General features: G+C 41.1%; 1 protein-coding gene and 1 long non-coding RNA gene across 2 annotated transcripts in view; one reads left to right on the top strand and one right to left on the bottom strand.

Annotated features, from left to right (window-relative positions):
* Positions 1 to 23,110, top strand: part of LOC111867926 (zwei Ig domain protein zig-8-like) — a gene marked incomplete at its 3' end in the record, with an annotated part of 336,655 nt that overhangs the window by 221,442 nt on the left and 92,103 nt on the right. The window lies entirely within an intron of this gene.
* On the bottom strand, positions 1,565 to 21,137 carry LOC111867929. Its single transcript, XR_004513386.1, has 3 exons — positions 20,210 to 21,137; positions 4,147 to 4,344; positions 1,565 to 2,658 (listed from the first exon to the last, which is right to left on the bottom strand). It is a non-coding gene; the product is annotated as an uncharacterized LOC111867929 (long non-coding RNA).

The following is a 23,110-nucleotide window of genomic DNA, read 5'->3' as shown; positions in this document are numbered from 1 at the left end:
GGACGAGTGACCAGCTTGTCGCAAAGCCTATGCCTAAACACTGGCCAAAACAAACACAGAATAAACGCATACACACACCAAACATTCATGCATTAAATGGGATTCGAACCCACCATCCCAGGGTCCGAGAGAGCGAAGACAGTTCTTGCCTTAGACCGCGCAGCTACCTTGAACGGCCCACTTTTTATCTAAAAAAATTAATTTATGTAAAAGTAAATTATTAACCAAGACAAATCATTAATCTGTATACAATTTAATACGAAGCATGACAACGGACATGTAACACTAGTTCACATTGTTTCGTTTTCCTTCTCAGTTGGATTTCAGTTTTCTAGGNTATGATCCCGGAAATTAAATTTAGCCGCCAGGAGCATGAAATCTGAGTGCAGATTCTTCTTCGCGGGCAAGTGGAACGTGTGTAGGAACCTTTTTCTGTCCTTGAAAATGTAAGAAATAAGACAAATCTCTCTTGGAAAAATAATAATTGGAAAAGTTGTTAGTATTCCTATACATAAATTTCGGCACAGAGGTGTCAGAAGCAACTAGTCCGTCCTTCAAAATTTGGAATGGTGGGTAAGCGTGGGAAAGAAGAGAAACCTTCCACTTTTGATCTTTCCCCCCCCCCCTTGGCACTACAGCCACAGTGGGCCTAGGCCTACCTCCGTGAACTTCTCCGTTCACTTCGGTTTTTCTAGATCTTACACATTCTATAGGACTCCTTGGGCGGGTGATCAGCTCGTCGCAAGGCCTCTACCTGTACATAAACGCAGAAAAACGCATACAAACATCCATGCCCTGAGTGGGATTCGAACCCACGATCCCGGCTTCCGAGGGAGGGAAGACAGTGCACGCCTTAGACCGCTCGGCTACCGTGACCCGCCCACTTTTGATCTATCCTGGAGAAAATAATTTATTTTGTTTACAGTTTCAATAAGAAGGTACAGTGTGCCTAAAGACTAACACAATTCACATGTTCAGATGTTTCTTATGTTAATAATTTGACAGTTATGATTTTAGGAACATTTCTATGTGGAACACGAAACGTAAATACTTCTTTAAGAAGTTGCTGTAAAAGATTTATTTTGATAAAAATTAAAGTTTAGATCAATTTATGGCATGATGACTTCTCATTTTCTCTTGTTCTTAGGTAATTTAGTTACGTGTTTGCATATGTATAAATAACGTTATGTAATTTTACGCACTTTAAAATGCTACTACAGTGCGCTCGGTATGGAAATACAATAGTACTGCAGGCCTCACAAGAGTTGTCTTCCGGACAGCAAGATGCTCCCGCACTCTGCAGACTTTTCATGTAAATAATCGCCACGAACAACAAAAATACGAGTAGTTTCAGTTGTTACAGTGCAGCTATTTCTCTACAGGCGCCATAATAATCACGTGATTCATGATTCCAGGCTATATTAGCGCATAATTTACAAAGGATCATTGAATAGACAATACCCACGCTTTTATAAATGAAGGCATAGTTAGTACAGTGAGATATAAGAAGCGAAAAATTGATTCAATTCTATTTTAATTACATTCATAAAATTTGTAGCATACACAAAAAATACACATCTATAAAGGGCTACAGTAGAGTATGTGCTAATATGAGTGCGCACGCGCTGGTGTTAAAAATGTTCCTATCAATAGGTGGGTTTGCCAAAGACAGTCTCTGACGTCATTGAAAGTGCGTCGATGTGCGGTTTACTAACAGTAGTTTTTTTTTGGCCAGCTGATAGCAGATCTTGTTCTTCTGTTGTTAAGTGGATTTGCCAAAAACACACTCTCCCGCCTGCAGATGCGGGTCTAGTGCTCATGCCCCAGGTGGATTTGCCAGCAGTGGCATCCAGCGCTGCCTGTTGCCATTCTTATAAAATATGTTTATTTAAAATGCTTTTTTCAAATGTGGGTTATGCAATTTTTCAATATTGCATATTTTAACTGGCTTATGTCATGTTATGTCATAACATGTTGTGTCATTTTATAATGGCTCTTCCAGCCCATTTGGGGCCCTGGTTTTCCAGTTCCATAATCATTTTTCACAGCCGGTGGGACTCCTTGGACGAGTGACCAGCTTGTCGCAAAGCCTATGCCTAAACACTGGCCAAAACAAACACAGAATAAACGCATACACACACCAAACATTCATGCATTAAATGGGATTCGAACCCACCATCCCAGGGTCCGAGAGAGCGAAGACAGTTCTTGCCTTAGACCGCGCAGCTACCTTGAACGGCCCACTTTTTATCTAAAAAAATTAATTTATGTAAAAGTAAATTATTAACCAAGACAAATCATTAATCTGTATACAATTTAATACGAAGCATGACAACGGACATGTAACACTAGTTCACATTGTTTCGTTTTCCTTCTCAGTTGGATTTCAGTTTTCTAGGCATACTCCCGGCACAAGTAGAGATGATTTTCCTGAAGATGACATACAGAGACACGAATACAATGATGACGGACAGCACAATCACTGCTATTACATCTACCAGGAGATATTGATACCAAGTGAGATCCACTGCAGCAGAACGCAACTGTGGCGCCCCACCATGTCTGATGACGTATTCAGTCCAAAAGAAGGCGGTCTCAAGCGCCGTCTGGGGTCGATCCCGGAACAGACGTGAGAGCTTTTCAGCGTTCTTCCGGTAACTGAAATAGTGGAAAGGAAAGCATGAAGCAGCTAATTCCGGGCTGCACAGTCATTACCACAGAGAGTAATATGTTCTTAGGTGTAACGGCATACAACAAAACAAAACTCCGTGGCTTGTAGTCCGCAAGTGAACTATACCGACCGAGCGACCGTCGGTTGTCGGCAAAGTTAGTGCCAATTTTTGCGGATAGACAGTGTCACGTGGTCAGTGCAACGGATCCCCACGGCTGTTAATTTCGGTTTTCTAGACCGGAACAGCCATTTCCTTGAAATAGCTCCTCAATTACCATCACGAAGTTGAGTGAACCCCATTCCAGACCCACTGTTTCTAAGAAAATCTGATAACGCCGGGTATCGAACCTGGACCTCTGGATCTGTAGCGAGGAACTCTGACCACTAGACCACAAGGCAGTCCGATATAAAGTCACCGACATTTGGGAGAAATTATTTTGCTTGCTGTTTGTTTCCTACTGGTTGCTCGCTTGGTTTACATTTCGACCTTGAAGAAGGGAGCAACCAACTATGCTATCGCATGCCCTTATATACATCATCTGTCAAGTATAAAATATGGCTTAAAACCAAAGCAGATCATTGAGCCTATTAATGACTACCGCAGCAGAGGAAACGAAATTTTCAGCCTGGGTTTCAAATGAGCACGTAACCAGGTCACTTTCGAATATAAGTTATATGTGTTAGTGCTGCAGTGAATAAAATTTGAAAAGTGCATAATTTTCCATATTCTACACCAAGGGCCTCCAAACTACGGCCCGCGATGTGATTTTATCCGGCCCGCGAAAGAATTGTGCAGAAATGCGCAAATTGAACTAATTTTCCAACGAGTACTGGTAAAAAAAATACTTGTTCATAGATTTCAAATTAATTAATTAAGATTGTGTTTAAAATATATTGATATTCCATATTATGTTAATATTAATATTATTCACAATTTTACTAATTCTGGACCGTATACTGCGCGGTATTTCTTCGTACTTGTTCGGCCTCGATCGGCAGTGTCACTTCGTGGCAATGTAGGTAGCGCGAGCAGTTCGTTACTAGCCGTCTTGTGCACAAGACTTCTTGCAGTGGTGCAGTGTAATTGTAACAGATGATCATCACCTCAGTTTAATCAGATTTTAAGAATGCAAAAAGAGTTCCATCATTCACATTGTTTTATTACAATTTGTGATGAAAATATGAGCATTTGCTGCTACTGTCTGTTGTCATTAATATACGTTAATTTATTCTCACGTACTTTGTATTTAGTTTATGAAATTCTGTGCTTTCAATAAAACTCATATACCTAGAGTTATTAATTTCTCATTTTATCCGGCCCCTTGAAAGTGCTGAATTACCTAATATGGCCCGCGTTTGAAAAGTTTGTAGACCCCTGTTTTACACTATGTTCCGTATACCTTGAAACAGAAAATTACGTATTTTGATTACTAGGGCCCTTGGCATCGAGACCGGAACTTGAAGCTGCATCTTACCTGGAGTTGTGTGAAATTGTCTTCAGTGTGCTTCACATGCTTTCTTTCACGATTGCCTGCCCTTGGCAATGCAATTACTGACTCTTGAGTCCTTTATCAGCAAATCCGGAAATTCCGACAATTGGCACCCTGCGTAGACTGCTTCATGTGTTCCCATTAGTCCACCATGGGTTAGGAAAACTCGAACATTTGGCTAACCTGAAAGACGTTTGAAAACACATTTTGCTGTCAAAACTAGAAGGTTTAACGCCACTAATGCCGAAGCACACCTAGACACGATCCTGAGCTATTTAGTTCCCTCTCCTGTCCTCACAGGGTCATCGTTCACCCATCTCTCAGTTTTCAAAGAGGGCGTTTAAAAGACGTATTCCTACCAAAATTTTCTACACATTCCTTGTAATTCATTCTAATCACCTACCCAGCTCTTCTACGTAAGCCCCCTAAATACAAATATCCAAACAATAAGAAGTTTCCTGTATAAATCATGAAATCTTTCTTTGTATAATCCTGAATCGTTTACTTCAGGCTCCTCAGGTTCAAATATTTTCCGGAAACAATGGTTTTCGAACACTTATAATTTATTTTTCCTCTCATAGTACCACAGAGCCCATCACAGCCACTCTAAACAAACGAGAAAATATAAAAGTATAATTTTTTGTATAATCTCGATTTACAGTTTTCTGAAATGTGGACTGAATAATGCATTTTCGAGGTAATTAATAGAAATAATTTCGGGCATTTATTCATCTCTTATTTTTATGTTGAACGTCATTTCTACCTGTTCATCGTGTGCCTTCGAATGTTCTCAAATTATTTATTACAGTTATAACTGACTGTGATCTCTTTCCGGTTTCGTTTCGTGTTGTATTTAAAACGATTCATTATACATAGCCAATAGGCAAGTTCTTCAACGTGCTGCAGAACGAAATCCAGACAATCTGCGACATGTCACCCTTTGGCTCATGCAGTGCGGTACCTGCGTAGAACTTCTATGACTTCCAGTTCTTGCCGCAGACCTAAAATATGTAGCCATTTGCTTGTGATGATAAGAAGTCTAACACATTTTCATGTGTAAGGCGTAAGCGTGACTGATAACTGTGGGTTCTAGACTTGATGACTGGATCTATTGGACGTCTCTATTACAATTCCAGTTGATGATAACAGTTCATACATTGAACTCCGCCTTGATAACGAATCTCTCACTGTATTTCTTCTGGGTGAAGGTGAAGGTGAAGGTGAAGGCGAAGGTAAAGCTCTCTCTGCTACAGGCCGTGGAGGCCCGTAAGGTTGTGAGATGTCAAGGCTCCCACATTTTCTAGAGTGTCGGCTCACAGATGGTGGTGTGGTTGTCAGACTTACGCGCCGGCCACCCTTTTTTTTCCCTTGGCACTACAGCCCCAGTGGGCCTGGGCCTACCTCCATGAACTTCTCCGTTCACTTCGGTTTTTCTAGATCTTACACATGCGGTAGGACCCCTTGGGCGGGTGATCAGCTCGTCGCAAGGCCTCTACCTGTAGACAAACTCAGAAAAACGCACACAAACATCCATGCCGTGAGTGGGATTCGAACCCACGATCCCGGCTTCCGAGAGAGCGAAGACAGTGCATGCCTTAGACCGCTCGGCTACCGTGACCGGCCGGCCACCCTTTACCCCAAGGAAGATTCCTGGTGCCCATTTCTGTTAGAGGCTGAGCCGACCTCAGGCTCATGGTGCGGCTGGAAGGATTAGGTCAATTTAAAAGTACAATAACTTCTTGGGGAATCGAAACCTTGTCCTGGCTACCTGCAGGCACTGGTTACTCGCTCGCCAATTTTTCTACCCAGAAGATGGAGGCGATACGTTCTTCCGAAACGTCGGTTTACACTAGATCTACACGGCGCCACATCCCAGAAGACGGCTTTCTTCTTACACTAAGAAATATCTCAGGCTTGCATACAGGCAATGTTTCTCCTATAATCAGCGACCCTAGGCTACAATAGATAACTCCGTCTTTGGCCTCATCTAAATAAATTTCAATATCCCGTTAACAGATAAGATGAATTATGATAAACGTTGAAAGTATAGCTTAAATGTGTACATAGCCTATAATGTCAAGCATTATATTACACTCTCGATATGGTAAAGGTCAAATGTGACCTCATAAATAATTGCGTAATAAGTAAGTATGTAGGTTCCTTCTTCAGTATGTCAAGTGCCACTGTCAGTTTGCGCTTGTAGCGTAATTTGAATTCTCCGTTAGCAGCCCAGACTGCGTCACAACGAACGTTAGGATGAGTGAAAAACTGCGGACGATACATACGGAAATGGTCGTGATGCTGCCCAAGAATTCTCGTTGAGGGAATGAGGGAAGGCACAAAACTTCTGTCAGGATATCCAGTCTTCGGGTCGGCATATGAAGCCCGGACCTCTGGAATTCGCATAAGGCGTGCTTTCCGCTCAACTACGGTGGTCAGTACTATTGTTAGAGAATCTAGAGATTAATTGCCCTTTGTACCCAGCTCATTTTTCAACCATACCTTGAACCAGTTTTATTCAATCCATGAACAGACACCCTGTTATTAATATAAATATTATTACCCCCCTTTTTACATTTACGTGCAAGTGGTGTCTTTCCTCAATGTACGTTCATTTTGTGCAGTTTTATCATAACCACTAGGAGCTCTGCATGAATGCCTGTACTTCTTCCGTTAATGAATAGCCTTAACAGTAGGAAATATGTGTTAGGAGGAGCGTATTTTACTGTTAAAACGGGAAATTCTGTCCGCGATATGATCTTCACTCTTCATATACATATGACATGTCAGAAAATAGTAAATGAACACTGTATACAAGACAACGGTGAACCTGTTGAAATATTCATTTATAAATGCTGCAATTCTGTTTCGAATTTTGCAAAATGGATACTAACCGTTGTGTAGACAACTGAAAATATTGGATTTTTGTTTCATTCTTGTAAAAAATCTCTCAAATACCTCAAAGCAGAAGTTTTTAAACATCTCCCCACAAACCTGCTTCAGCTGAAGAATGTTATTCGGCAGGAAGTAGCCCAAAGTTCGGTACACATGTTGGAACGTGCAGAGGGGAACTTCAGAAAACGATTGCATCAGTGCATAGAGAACGGTGGCCACCACCTTCAAGATATTTTGTTTAAAACTACATTATTTAAAACTTTAAAGTATGTTCTTTCATTAGTTAAACATAAATTTTGTCTATCAGAATAATTTTTATTTTAATCGCCTTCAAAAAAGGAAGTTTCTGCGCCCCACCCTGTAATTTCATGTAACACTGTAGATTTCATGTTTTAGACCTTCTTAAAGCATGTTATGTGTCACAATATTGATTGCATTACATTTCCTTATACAAGTATTGTTTCGGATTGAATTGGAAGGGTTTTTCTTCTTTACATACGAACAGCTTTTCGTAATATTGTTTCAAATCTTCCTCCGAGATCAGATCAATCCATGCTTCATCAGTAGTTTCTCTTTTCACGTTCTATTTCTATTCGAGTCTCCTAACAAACTGATCTCAGATATTCCTAGTAACTCTACTGGATAACTTCCCTGCTATGACATGTTTTTGTTTGTAATCAGTATAGTCATGTTTCTTTCTTCCATCCAGTCATCTTACGTAGGTCTCCTCCTTGCTCTTTATAGCTTCTTAAAATATTTCATTCCAGGTTTTTAATTTTCTTGCTTCTCGTTTACTTTTAATTGTAGCAGCCCCATAACTGTTGCAGTTATCCTGAATTTCATTAAGTCGCAATCCGTATTTATGTACCCTTTTCCACCTTTAAGATAATTATCGAACCTTATTTTTTACTTATATTTGATTCATCGAGTAAGTGAATTTTAAAATTCTGACCTTTTGCTGACTCTGCTATCTGTGATTTCCTTGCATATCTCTTACGTATTCTTATGTTAGAACATGGCATGTACTGATCCGTGTCAGTTCCAGCTCCAACATGGCTTCTCGTGACTAAGACATACACGTAGAATTATACTTTTTTCGTTTACTATTATAAATCAACGGTGGACCTATTCTCTGTCAATCAAGGTATACAGTGAGTTGTCTGGGCAGTACAGTGTCCTGGAATATGTTTATTCTTGGTATTTAGTAAATGTTTGTAGACGGTACATCCCTTGTATTTGGCAGGATGACTGCACAAGTAGCTGGCGTATGTTCACGCAGTGCCCGTATTCCTGGAAGCGTGTACACTGAATTATGTCTCTCTTTTTCTTTGTTGGCTCTGCTTTTATTTTGGTGTTGTATAGAAATTGGCGATCATAGATTTCTTTAGAGTTATCGTTTGGCTCTATGTCAACGAAGACCAGTGATAGTGGTTCATTGGTTACTCTATGTTTTACATAGATGATATTCCTGACCTTGTGACCTTTATTGTTTAGTTCCTCTGCTGTTTCTTGAGGTGAGACAGAAGGATGTATGTCTCTTATAACAATCCTGTATGCTCTTTCTTGTTTTAGTTGATAGGTATGAAAAATATTTTTTTTTTTTTCACTGAGATGGCTGACAAGTTTCCTATATGTTTCTGGTTTATCAGGGAAAATTATAACTGTATTGTTAGATACTGTTTTCCTATGGTAGGTTTCTTTTGCAGTTACTAGAGCTAGGCTGTCAGTCATTGCTCTATAATTTGCGACTCCGTGGATGTAAATTGGTGGCGTTTGGGTTCTTTGCATTGCTGCTGACTTGTTTCAGGAATGCTGTGATTATATGGGTTTACTTCCGTTTCTGTATTCTCTTCAACTTAAAGTTCTTGATATTGGTTACTTGTGTGCAGCCGGAAGTCTTTTGCATGCGGAGTTTTATTATTAGCACGTTTGCGTTTTTTAACGACTTGCCACGGATTATCATTGTTATGTTCTGCTGGATTCGCTTCCAGTTCTTCGTCTCCACTTAGTGGTACATATGCAATGGATGTTATAAGGATTTACTAAGTTTTATCCTACGAATGTTAGAGAATTGTTGCATATTGTGTTCTGGATATTATAGTTATACGCTGCCGGTTGATTTGCCGGCAGTGAATTATTTACTAGCACTGGAAATTGTTGATTATATAACGTGTACTGCATTTGCCTACCTGTTGTCGATTGCTGTAGTTGATGGAGGTGCCTTTGCAAATTATGTTGGTATCCCGTTTGGTAGTTTTGTATGTTTAGTTGAGGATGGCTCATGTCATATGGACTGACTTGACCTGGGCCGTTCCGTTCGGTAGCATTCATTTTTTTAGTAATCGTCCATTTGTCACTATTATTAGTCTTTATAACGCTACTGTATCAGTATTTTGTTGTTTATTGCAAACAGAAGAATGTTTATGAATACCTCGGATCCGCACCTGCTGTCACTTTATGCTCAAGGATACGTCATACGGACATGGATACTTGTACTGTTGGTTTCCTCATGCAGAGCTCGGCATCTATTGTAAACGTTTCCCGGTGCTCTGTTTATATAATTGGAACGAAAAATTATCTGTTTCTCTACTGTCTGGTGTTTGGAGTGTGACAGTCTATATAACGTGGCTTCCTATCTTCAAATAATGAATGTCTTCTTCAACAAGTGAACATCAACTAGAGGAAACGTGAAACCCGCTGAGATACTCCGGATTGAAATGAGCCCCAATCTATCTTCTTTTTGTTTTATACATCTAACGTCAATAGAAGGTAAAAGGATTTCGCGAATATATTGATTAAAGGAAGCAGGTTCGTGATTTGTATTTTTCTTTAAGCAGAAAACCGAAACTAAGATGTTTAGCTCTTGTTCAATTTCGGGATGCATAGAGCCAATGAGGAGACAGGAACCGCAACCAGTAAGTTACTAGTGCAACAGGTGTATATTACAAAAAAAAAACCCATGGATTGACTAGGCAAGCGAACTATGCCTCTGTGTTCTATTGGTTAGAGTTCCTGGCTACAGATCCAGAGGTCACGGGTTCGATTCCCGGCGCTACCAGTTTATTTATGAGAAGTAATGGGTCTGGAACGGGGTCCACTCAGCCTCGTGATGATAACTGAGGAGATGTTACAAGGAAATAGCGGCTACGGTCTAGAAAACTGAGATTAACGACCGTGGGGANCGTAAATCTGTAATTTGGGTGATTGTAAGAGCGAGTGTGAAATAAAATTCGCTACATCGAATACATCGTGAAGTTATTTGTCGCGATATACGCCCAAAACACGCGACAATATTTTTCCTTGGCACTACAGCCCCAGTGGGCCTTTTTTCTAGATCTTACACATTCGGTAGGACTCCTTGGGTGGGTGATCAGCTCGTCGCAAGGCTTCTACCTGTACACAAGCACAAAAAAAACGCACAGAAACATCCATGCCCTGATTGGGATTCGAACCCACGATCCCGGCTTCCGAGCGAGCGAAGACAGTACATGGCTTAGACCGCTCGGCTACCGTGACAGGCCCGGTGTATATTACACTAACCTTAATACACTTCTTCCTTGTATTGATCTGTACTGGTTAAGTAGGGTCGAATGTAAGGATACTGAATTGGAAAGATAGGGAAGGAAGCTGCCATGACCTCTCCTAGGGCACTACTTGACCATTTATCTTGAAGAGCTGTGAAAATGCAACAAATCCTGAAAAATAAATGCCAGGGATTCAATTTTTATATTTCCGAGAAAAAATCACTGCTCGAGCAAAAAACGCGGTATTTTTGGTGCTCTTAGACTATTGTTCAGCTGGTAAAATAGAATCCTCTAACTGCTGGAAGGAATTTATGGTGTCAAGACAATGTCCATATTCGCGACTGAGCAGGCAGGCCTAGCGGTCTTCCTAGATTATATTATGCAGGAGCTAACCATGAATACCGACAAGAACACTTGTTATTCTGACTGAGCACTTATTGGGGTTCCTCCACCGCTTCAGGCAAATGCGGTCGATTTATTCCAAATCCTTTCCAGTTCATCATTAACCAATCATATTACAGTTCATCGTTACGTCCTCTGGGTACTGACAACGTCGTTACACAGAACACACGAAAAATTGTACGCTGATGTTTTCCTCATGATGCCCCTCCGCTTAGATTCGTAATATTTATTGTATTGTTACGTACAGGAGTGGCAATAGACGGGGTTTGAAGTGGCGATTGGATCTATTGACCATTTATACACTCAACTTACTTACTTACTTACTCACAGAGCTGAGCCCTTCTGGAGGAGAAGCCAATTCTGCAGCTACTCAAGATCTGGTTGGATCTGGCTCAGGATAGGGACCAGTGGAGGGCTCTTGTGAACACGGTGATGAACCTTCGGGTTCCATGAAATGCTGGGAAATTCTTGAGTAGTTGCAGAATTTGCTTCTCCTCCAGAAGGGCTCAGATCCGTAAGTAAGTAAATTTGGCATCTTAGGACATAGACTGTTAGAAGACCAAATTGTGTCCTTACAATTATTACTCCGTAACAGATATTTGTATCGTCGCGTGTTGCGTATGTAAGGCGATAAGAAATTTTGTGGGTTTCGGATTTGAGCGAATATTTATTGGACAGTCACAATTAGTCACAACTTATAACGTCGTCGGATGTTTCTTCTTCACTATTACAACTCCTTGCACTGCTGATCTTGCTGAAGCCTTCTCTGTATCTGTGTAATCTCTTCTCTGTAATATTTTCGTATCACTTGTATCTCGGCTCGTTGTAATCTCTTCGTATCTCGTTGTAATCTGGTCTCTAAGTCAAAGTCAAAGACAAAGTTACTTTACAACTGGAGGTTTACCGCCAATCAGTTCGTCTTAGCGTCAGGCCACTTGAGGCCCACGACCAGAGACTTTTTTTCCAACTGAACTTTTGCTGTAATAGTCCTTGTGTAACATCCTCTCTGACGAGAAAATGGATTTGCCTCTTATGAATACATTTGGCCTTTAGTCGAGTGTATATTTCGCACGTATAACCTGTTACTGAGAAATTTTCCTTTTGCACTAGACACAAGTCCTGTCAGTACAGGCTATACGTATCTCAATTCCGACCTGGTTCTCCTTTATACCCTACTGTCGGACGGACTCTAACGCACCTTGTTCAAGGGTTGCGTGTCACGTGTCTCTCCGTCAGTAGCTGGTGTTTTGTTTCGTTGTAGCGGTAATTTCAGTAGTGAGGTAGAGTATTCTTTCGTTACTACGAGTTTTCCTAGCCGTTGTCATGCAAATGCCTCGAACATTTGACGTGAAACGGTGGAATCTCCGCTCTTAGATTGCTAACCGCTGTATAGCAATGGATATGTTCAGATTGTGTAGCGGAAAATCTGTCCGTTGCGTAGGAAACCAACACTGATCTCCTCAACCATTCCGGCTTTGTGGCGGCACGCCATAATATTTTACAACCGAAGATTTCAAATAATACTTTGTATTTATCACACATAATCTTGATTGAGATAATTTTAAGCTAGAATTCGAACAAGAAATGTAGTAAGTGATTTAAAACACACAATTTCAATATTATATTTAAGCATCGTGTTACATTCCACACTTCTATATGTATGATATAAACTCCGTCGTAAATGTAGCACTTTGTTGTGAATATCAATAAAGATTTTAAATATAAAAATCGACAAGGCAAGTTCTGGAATACCGGGTGCCGATTGACGACAGAGCAATGAACATTTGGAATCTGGAGTTTAAATGTTAATATTGAGTGCAGTGTGACAGCTACATGAAGTGAAATACACCTGATGATGGCCGGTTGCGGCCGAAACATGTAGTGTGAAAGAAAGGGGACAAGAACTACAATAAAGTGTTACATTTACGACGGAGTTTATATTATACATACACAATTTCAAGCTAAATTTATTCACACTTAGTCATAAACAAAATGTCCTGCTTCGGGAGCTTAGTTCAGGGCTGATGTGTCTTAATCACGCCTGATTTAATTAATGATCAATAGCAGCCTGCTCTGATTAAGGTTTCTTATGGGTATCCTTCGTCCTTGCATGCGAAAGCTTGCAAGGATATACAAGTCGAAAACTTCCTCCGTCTGTCCATTCTCTCCATATTCAAAACTATGTAACTTTCATGCAATCTCGAATCTCTTTAAACATTTTCCGGTTTATTTTACTATATTATACAGAGTGTTTCACGACCGGTCTGTCCTACTTCGGGAGTAAGTATCTGGTAAAGAACGTTAACACAAAATTGGTTCTTATCCAGCTGCTTAGGAGCTACGGATGTTTCATTTGCGCAGGAAGAAAATAAACGCGAAAATGACTCAGGTGAATTTATTGGAACATTTTGCGAGACATTCTAATTTAACTGTTCGAAATGTTTTACACGTTTTTTCAGTATACAACCAAATAAACCAGACAATGTAAGTTTTGAGGTTTTCACGGCGATGACTATGAAGAAAGTCATCTTCTGGGGTCTGGCGCCATGTATTCTTGGTTTTAACCGATGTTTAGGAGGAACATATCGCCTCCATCTTCAGGGCAGTTGAATTGCTGCAGCTACTGCTCTCTGTATTCGTAACGCAATTCAACTGCCCTGAAGATGGAGGCGATATGTTCCTCCGAAACGTCAGTTAAAACCAAGAATACACGGCGCCAGATCCCAGAAGACGACTTTCTTCAAACCAGACAATGTTCAAAATATTCTGAAGTGAATGGTAGCATATTCCAAGAATTTGATTTGCTCTCTGTTGCCGATTATCCCCCAAGGAAATAGCTTCAGTTACCATAAGGATAGGAGGCTGAGTGACCTCATAGCCAGTCTGGTCGTTGTGGAGTGAAGAGGAGTCGAACCCCGGTATCTCGTCTGTTCAGTCCGTATCCGGTTATATTATTAAAACGGCACAGCCACAATACAACTGTGATAAGACCAGTAGGAAAACACTTAGAAGGAATGGTGCACAGAATCAGACAAAGCAACACATGCAATGAACAGTAACCAAGGAGTGAGCACGCGTGGAGAGACGTTCGAGAGGAAGAACTGGGAATGTATAATAAGATTAAATTTAAGAATAGAATGAGGAGCAGTTCGGTGTGCAATGGCCTCAGTTGCACGAAGACGTGCTGGTACATAACGAATTTATCTCAGCGATGTTTACTTTATAATTTTGTGTATCAGTATAAAAAATAAGTTGTGCAGATGCTGGCCAGTAGCTAATTTCGGTAAATGGAACATTATGTAGCCTGAAGATGAGCGATCTATTGCTAAATAAAATAATATGCAGAAGTGAGCACAGTTACATGCCCAGGCTCTGTGGGCGTACACATGCATGTCAGTTGAGAGCACAGCGTGACGCTCAGATGCAACATTTCGATTTATTTCATGAGTTTGGGTGACGAGCCTTGAACATATAATTAATTTTGTTTGCTGCATTTTTTATAGATCATCCTACTTCCGGTAAATTAATATTACCAGTACAGACGTGTAACTATTCCATTGTAAGGAAACACACACGGTCACACATATACACATACGTTTAATTATTTCATATAAAAACAGACATTCCATAAACACAGAACGAATTAATGTTTTCAGAGCAATATTAAAGCACGTGTATAATACATGTGTTACAAATAATATTGCATTACATTATCTCACTTCAACTTCTGAGTTCTTTAGTCAAACAACCGGACGTGACTGACTGTGCACTATATTGCCATTAAAATTGGATGTGAATTTCCGTGCCCTTTGCGTGTTGTTGCGTAAGCTTCAGTAGCGATGTTAATAACAAGGTCCTTCTTTAAACTCGATCGTGACCCCAGATTCCGTTCTGAGATAATTGTAAGCTTTAATATTGTGTACTTAAAACATATTTGAGGCTCCGTCATCAACAAGATGGTGACGTAGATCATTTCGTAATCATTATTGTGAACTGTTAACACACTGCCAGGAAACGGCTCGATAAACACCCCTCGATACGCGCACGCAACAATAGGACGAATGTTTATAGCTCGTTGCTAGGCAACAGTCAGCGGTCCAATGGACTGACTTGTTTTCTGTGTGGTTTGTGCTACTCAACAATATAACTATGTTTTCTGAGTTGTCCGTGCCGCGGCTATATGAGACGAGTCCACTTGTAGCTAAGGAGAGTCCAGGGGGGTTCAGCAGTTGAGAGCACAAGGACGAGAATGGAGCGTGCCCTTAGTGAACTGTGAAGATTGAGTACACATCAGGACAGAGGACTACAGAGTGGCTGAAGACGAAATAATAAGAAGACTTGGTAGTGACTTGAAGTGTTAGTTTCTGTGTTGAGATACGTTGCCAGGATACGATTAGCGAAGACGGAGAATCCTAGTGTGTGTGCAACGGTGTACTGGAAATTGTGTAAATCAGCGATAGCGTTGCATTAATTGTAATTAAGAGGGAGCGTGTAACCAAAGTGCTAATATATCCATCCGAACTAGAACCCGTTATTTTCGTCACGCGTAGCCCCCTAACGTCCCAATATGATAAATGAGCGAGGCGCCTCTATCTCGATGAACACACATAGTTCTCCTTCCATATTGGTGGGTACCGAACCTGTGACTTGCAACACATAATGCTTTATTGTGAATGGTTGAAAGTTCCACGTCAACGATGGAGAACTATCCCTTTTGTGTTGTCCTAAATAACTGTATATATTGTGACGAGTTAGGGTGGTGCGTGTGACTTATAAAACGGGTTAATTAATTATGTATGATCTGGGGTTCTCACAGCAGTGCTTATGAACAGTTTTACCTCCTGGGATATACCACCCGTGTATTTCGGTGAAAGCTGGCCGACGTTTTGGAGGAACATCTCGCAATAAAATATACGTAAGAAACCAGTCAAGCTTCTTGCTAAATCCTCCCTCCTCTTTTTAGCTTACGCTTCGAACCTGAAGAAGGAAACGATATATTTCTCCGGATTTTTCTTTGGTTTCACTGGATTCACGGTGTTTCATCCCAGGAGACAACTCTTCATACACAGAAATTCTAGTAGATCTGGTGCTGCAAGAAAACTCATAACTCATCAGTAGAACCCACATGAAATAGTTGCAAAATGCCCCTTTCTTTGTGTAGATCTGCAACTTAATGATCCTGAAGGAGAAAGCGAAAGAAGTGACTGGAGCTATTAGTGTAGAGAGGAGGGTTCAAATTCCGTTACCATTTGCAGAGTTCTTGACATATCCATTACAATAATTTATGTATGAGTATGATGTAAAAGTTAAAGCTATCCCTGTAACAGGCCGTGTCGAGGCTCCAACATTTTATAGACAATCGGCTCACAGATGGCGGTAAGATTGTCAGCCCTAAGCGCCGGCCGCCCTTTACCCCAAGGAAGATTCCTGATATTTGTTTCTCTTAGAGGCTTAGTCGACCCCAGGGCCATAGTGCGGCTGGAAGCATTAGGTCACCTGAAAAAATCCACCTCATCGGGACTCCAACCCACGACCTTCCGGCTTGTAGCATAGTGTCTCAACCAACTACACTATCGTGCGCCCCCTTATGTATGACGTGCAATTTTTTACTTTTGCTTACCGTTGGAACTTTATGGACTCTTTATTTAAGCTTATTCTTTTTCAAACATCGCTTCCTTCTAGTTCCAATGTCAAGAACAAGAGCAGTTTTACCTGAATTCCCCATGTATGTCTCTATATCTAAGTGTCCAGGCACAGGTGTACCTGGCCGCGGACTCTAGAAGCAACTGCAGCAAACTGAAACACCACTTCCTCCTGAAGTGAATTTCCATTTCATTAGGCAAGCAATTGGGAATCAGTATTTGACACGTAGAGATGTAAATAGATGTAAATTAGAGGTTATTAAGAAAGTGAAGGTTCGGATAAGCATTTGTTTAATGTCCCTTTCTCAGTTACATAGACTGTGTGGGATGGATGGGAAACACAGCGCTCTGAGACAGATGTGTCGTTAGGAGGCTGAAGGCTGATTCTGCGCTACTTTCTCGAACCTAAGAGCACGTGCTAAACGTGGTCTGTAGCGAGCGGTAATAGCCGCAAATATTGCACAGCAGAGTCATCTTGTTTTGTGTGTCGTTTTACGGCACTGCAGGTTGCTGGGTTATGTAACACTGAACTATAGCATGGACTCGCAACGGCTTGGAAGGGAACAGCCATGTCATAATACAGACAGATCCTAGCCTGGTTTGGGCCTGGAGGAACTGAAGGAGTCAAGGAAAACCCTCAGAACAATCGGTGTTCCAGGGGAAATTCAAACCGAGAACCTCTCGAATAAGAGTCAACAGCGTTACGGCTACATCAGCTCACTAGGTACTGAGTAAACGCATAGCATATCCATTCGTATAAACGTCCCATTGCAACAGCTAGCGATGACATTATCTACCGCTCTGCATGCAGTAACATCACGGACTGTTTTAACGGCTAATGACTATGGCAGGTGCTAATCCTATATGGCTTCTTAAAACAGAGTGACATATATTGTGACGTGTATACCAATTGTTAGGCAACGACTCGATAAATACGTTCCTGCGGGAGCCAACGCGCACAACAGTAGGATATCCATTGTTAAGAAACGGATCTGTAAAGAATCCTCCTTAACAATAGAGGCTGTGTTTTCTGTGTTGTCCGTGCAAAGTGGTTATAAAGAAGTGTTCAGCAGCATAAAGTGAAGTGAAGAGTAGAGTTTCGAGGCTCTAGCCTACCAGCACATGAGCTTGGGAACAGAGGAATTGAATTGCGTCGAGTCTTCGGAATTTGTAGCTGCAGAATAATGGCAAGAAAGGAATTAGGCGGTGCAAAGCAGACTTCATGTGTGGTTTCAAGTTACAGTGAGAAGATTGTAAATCTGTTTCAAGGATACGACTAGTGAAGACTGGGACTCATAGTCCTTGTGTAACGGTGAACTGTAAAGTGTGTACATCAGCGATAGCGCTGTATTGCCTGTAGTCCCGAGTTGTCAATGTATAAGGTGCTAATAAATCCAATCATCCAATTTAAACCCCGTCTTATAAGTCACACGTACAACTCCTACACGTAACAGTATTATGGATATGAAAGATTGATGTAAGCAGAAATGCATTTCGTGAGGAGGACTTTGGGATATAACTTTACATATCATCAAAAAATGAAGGAATTATGAGAGAGCTACTAATTCCAAGAGTAACGGAGTTCAGGGGAAAATACAAGAGAAATCTGAAAGACCAAAGAGCTCTGATTTTTTTTTCTGTGGCGCTACAGCCCCAATTTGGGCCTAGGCCTACCTCCATGAAACTCTCCGTTTCACTTCGGTTTACTAGATCTTACACATTCGGTAGGACTCCTTGGGCGAGTGATCAGCTCGTCGCAAGGCCTCTACCTGTAGACAAACACAGAAAAACGCACACAAACATCCATGCCCTGAGTGGGATTCGAACCCACGATCTCGGTTTCCGAGCAAGCGAAGACAGTGCATGCCTTAGACCGCTCGGCTACCGTGACCGGCCAAAGAGCTCTGATAGGGGTCCAGAAAAAGACCTTAGACTATAAAGCAGATAGAAATACTGCAAGGAGTCTGATATATTGGAAAGATATACAGTTCCGTGACACATATCACAGGTTTCAGTACACCTAACACTGGGAACTATGATGAATGATGAACTGTAAATTATCTGGAAGGAAGTAGTCATGGGAACATTTGAGATGGTGTTCCAATATTTGCCTTGAAGGACAGGTAAATCGCGAATTATCTCAGTAGGAATTGGTGCCACCTACGTTGAGATATGAAGCCAGAACTCCCAAATCACCAAGCAAGAGAGCTTCCCATTATACTGCAAATACCGATTATCTCTATTTCAATGCAATTTTAATAACCAACGGGTCGTGTGTTTCTTATACATAGACTGAGCACTTATATGTAATTTACAAGTGAAGGCCTGTTTTGTACAGAATGTCTTTATGTATCAAAGATTCTATGGGAACAAGACGTAAGATGTCGCTCTTAATGAAGGAAAGATTCATTTACTGTCCTCCTTACCGTAATGAAAAATTAAATCTTGGCAGATTAGCATAATTTCATTCAATCATACAGTATTTTAGTTAATCTTTAAGGAATGCTTCCGATTGTATTTTCTGTACAAATCCTTGTATGAAAATGTGCTACATGTTTCGGCTTCTGAAGCCATCATCAGGCGGCACACATTAACAAACATTTTCAAACTACTGAACTGCGCTTCTGATAGTTGTTGTGTTGAGACGGAAGAAGAAGTTTAGTCAGATTCTTGTTTCAGTTTCTTGGGATGGAATGAGGCTGAGTCCACTTGGTACGTCGGCCACTAATTGGTCTATTGTAGCGGCCCCGGGTGATATAGATGATGATGAATGTGGAGCAGTCGGTGGAATAAGAATTGGCAGGGGAAACCGAAGTTCTCGGAGAAAACATGTCCCAATGCTACTTCTGCACCAGAAATCCCAGATGAACTGACCTGACCGAGAACCTGGGCTGCCGCGGTGGGATTCCGTCGACTAACCTCCTGAGTTATGGCACGGTAAATCATACAGTAGCTTAGATGATTTGACTGAGTTTTTGTTATTTTCATCGTACTTTAACATTTGCTACTTTAAATTTCTAAACAGTTTACCCTGGTTTAAGGCCCTTATCTGCGGTGAGCGTTCCTTTCTATTTCCTGTTGCTTGGCACGGCTATTTCACGCGAGTCAATTTCTCGCTAGGTTCAGCGGCAGCGTAACAAGAGACCTGTAAAGACTTACTGGGTACCAGCTAGATGTTACGTCAGTGGTGCTCCTAATGTTACTTAATTGGGCTCTTAGCACGACTATTTCTCCTGACTTAATTACCTCGATGCTTCAGAGACCTTTAGAGACCCACTGAGTAGGGTTTAGAGACTCCGTCACTGATCCTGATCCTTGTATGCATTAATTCGGAATTTCGTGCTGCTATTCTGCGTGGCTTAATTGCTCCGTTAGCGTCAGTGGCAAATAACGGGAGACCTGTAGAAACCTGTTCGAAAGGGATTAGAGATTACGTCATTGATGTTCCTTGTACCACGTAACCCGTCAATGAATAATTAATTTTATTACTAAAGCAGGGATATACAATTTACTGAGTTGTGTGCCTTGAACTGAGTTTATGTCTCACATACACCAAGTCGATACCTTGGTAGGTGGTTGAGTTACCAACGTGGACACTTATGTGATCCTCAGCTGTTGACTCCATGGACTGCGGTAAGTGGGAACATGAAAGCGTAGACCCAGTCCTCTATGCAGTGGGTACCAGGAGAGATTCCCCGGGGGTAAACTGGTAGGAGCGTGCAGCTGACCACTCACCTCCATCTAGTCTCAAGGTTAAGAATGGTGAAGCTATATCTCCACTCTGCAATTCGGTCTCGTCTTACCTTGTATTTTACCCACAAAGTATTCGGTAAGCCTGTATATTTCTTGTTTTCGCGTTCGAACTAACACTTAAATCCCCTGCCATTTATGAAACCGGAATATTTATTCTTGTATTCGGAAGACGTCGACACTGAAACTTATCCTGAGTCAGTTCAATCAATTTCACACCCTCGTCACGCTGTAATTCATCTTGCCATCTATTTTAATATTATCAACCGGTATACTCCTAGATCTCCCAAGCGGAATCTTTGCTTCGAGCTATCCAACTAATTGGTTTCGAATTTCTCAGGTCATGCATGCTACATAGTCAGTCCATTTAATCCTCCTTAACCGTTGACTGTAACAGTCGTAGCTTGAAATATGCGGTCGAGTAAACTGCAAATCAGTGTTTTTCAGCCTGCGGCGCGCGGACCTTATATGGCCTGTTGCTTGGTATTTTTCAGCCCGTATTAATATCATATTTCCATGATGTGTCTGGGCTTTGCTCTCCTTCGTAAGGAGAAGCATCTTTTCGATGAAGCTTTGAAGAACGTGCTGTGTAATGTACATGTACTAAATAACATACGAAAGTATGTAATTAATGAGACCCTACTATCGTGAGTTATATCAATATGATCGAGCAAATATTAACGGCAGATTTTAAGAAAAATAAATGTGTAAAATGTAAAAGTAAGTAAAGGTATCCATGTAACAAGCCGTGGAAGCCCATAGGGTTGTGAGATGTTGAGGGTCCCACATTATCTAGACAATCGGCTCATAGATGGCGGAAAGGTTGTCAGCCCTAGGCGCCGGCCGCACTTTACCCCCAAGAATATTCCTGGTACTTATTTCTGTTAGAAGCTGAGTCGACCTCATTGCCATAGTGCGGCTGGAAAGATTAGGTCAATTGAGAAATTCCAGTGACTTCATCGGGACTTGAACTCGCTACCTTCCGGCTTGTAGCATAGTGCCTCAACCAATTACGCTACCGCAGCCGCAAAATAAATCTGGCAACAAGTAATTCAGACAAACCTTTTTCACCTTTATGCATCTAATTCTTATTCATGCGATTATGCTCAATTTAGCTGATCACCGAAATGCATCCATTCTTTTCGATCTGTTGGGAAATGTATATTGTTTTTATAATGCTGCTCGCGGTTAGGTACCTAAGGGAAACTGGGGCTCCGCAGTAGTTTGAAGTTGGACAGCCCTGGCATTTCACTCCCTTGCACAAATTACCTTTATATTTCTTTTTATCGTGCTGATGTAGTAATAAACACTGCAATTATATAACACCGCACTTAAAGTCTAGGTAGATAATGTTCATATGTGGTCTCATACACTTACCGGACGACAACGTCGTGTTGTAACCCAGAAGACCAGAAGATATTCCTTCACTGTCGTGAAAACTTCAGGTCTTACATAGAGGCAAAGAAAAATACGAAGTTCTTCCTGTGTTCAATTAAGCAATGCACACATAGGGTGAATGGAGGTATAGCACACATGCACACATAAAGGGGGGGGGGGAGAACTTGCACGTTGTTTTCATGTGCGAAACATTCTTTTACTTTTTTCAAACAATTAATTAAAATATTTTCAAGGGGATTTCTGGGGATTATTGAACCTCAAATATAGCACTTCGTATATTTTGATAAAATTTGGCCAGTTCTAGAGCTACCCGTGTCAAGATTTTGTCAAAGTACTCCTTAAGGACAAAGGTTTAATGTCCAAAGAAGATCTTCTAATATGCAACACTTCGTCTACAAATTAACTACAAATATTTTATTTAATTATTTTATATTGAAATTGAATTTATATTATATTGAAATTATCCTCTTGCAGAATCGTTATTATACATTTAAATGTACGGCGTCAGAGTTTCTGTCCTTCTGAATCAGTGAACCTTTAGCTGTACTAATACTAATTTATGAATGCATAGGAAGAAACGAAAGTAATAAATAATAAACCGAAATTACGAAGGAGCTGGCTCTGTATACCTCATCACTTGTTGCTCTAGAATACTGCAGCAGCATACCTATGGCAGCCCTTTATCAAAATAGTCCTAAGTTAGCTAGCATTCGTCACGAAGGACACATCTTTTAAATGTAAATTTCCTTGTCTACAATTTAACTCCAGTTATTTTATTTCAGTTTCTTTACAACTATTTAGCCACGTTCCATGACCTTCGTGTATGACATAGGGACACAAAATTATGCTATTTGCAGTATTCAGACATCAGAGAATCAAGTAAAGTAATGGAAAGAAATTGCAAAAAATTGTGCCTTCTGTATTAAAATTCTAGCACCCTCCCCCTTGAAGCTCTGCGATAAGTAGGGGTGTGCTCACCTTCACTGCTAGGCAGCGAAACAGCGGCCGGAACTCATGCAGCAGGAGTCTCGGCAGGTCCCAGATCCAATCTGGACACTGGTGAGAAGAACAAACTCGAACCCCGCCCGCCCGTAAACTTGTCACTACTCTCACTGAGCTCACAAGCACTTTTCTTGAATTAGTTAAAGTCCTTGAAATTATCATAATTTCTAAGCAGATATTATTTCACTGCTCCGTGAACTGAAATAAAGTATTATGGCGTGCCGCCAGGAAGGCCGGACGATAATCCGTCCATCACTGGTCAACAGCTAGCAATTCCCAGGCAGCAATGCCTAGGAAATCGTTGCCCCGGAGCTGAAAGTCTAACAGTGGGGTTTC

Source organism: Cryptotermes secundus, unplaced genomic scaffold (genome assembly GCF_002891405.2).
Source record: "Cryptotermes secundus unplaced genomic scaffold, Csec_1.0 scaffold252, whole genome shotgun sequence".
Lineage (NCBI taxonomy): Eukaryota > Metazoa > Arthropoda > Insecta > Blattodea > Kalotermitidae > Cryptotermes > Cryptotermes secundus.
This window is presented reverse-complemented; position numbering and strand designations above follow the sequence as displayed.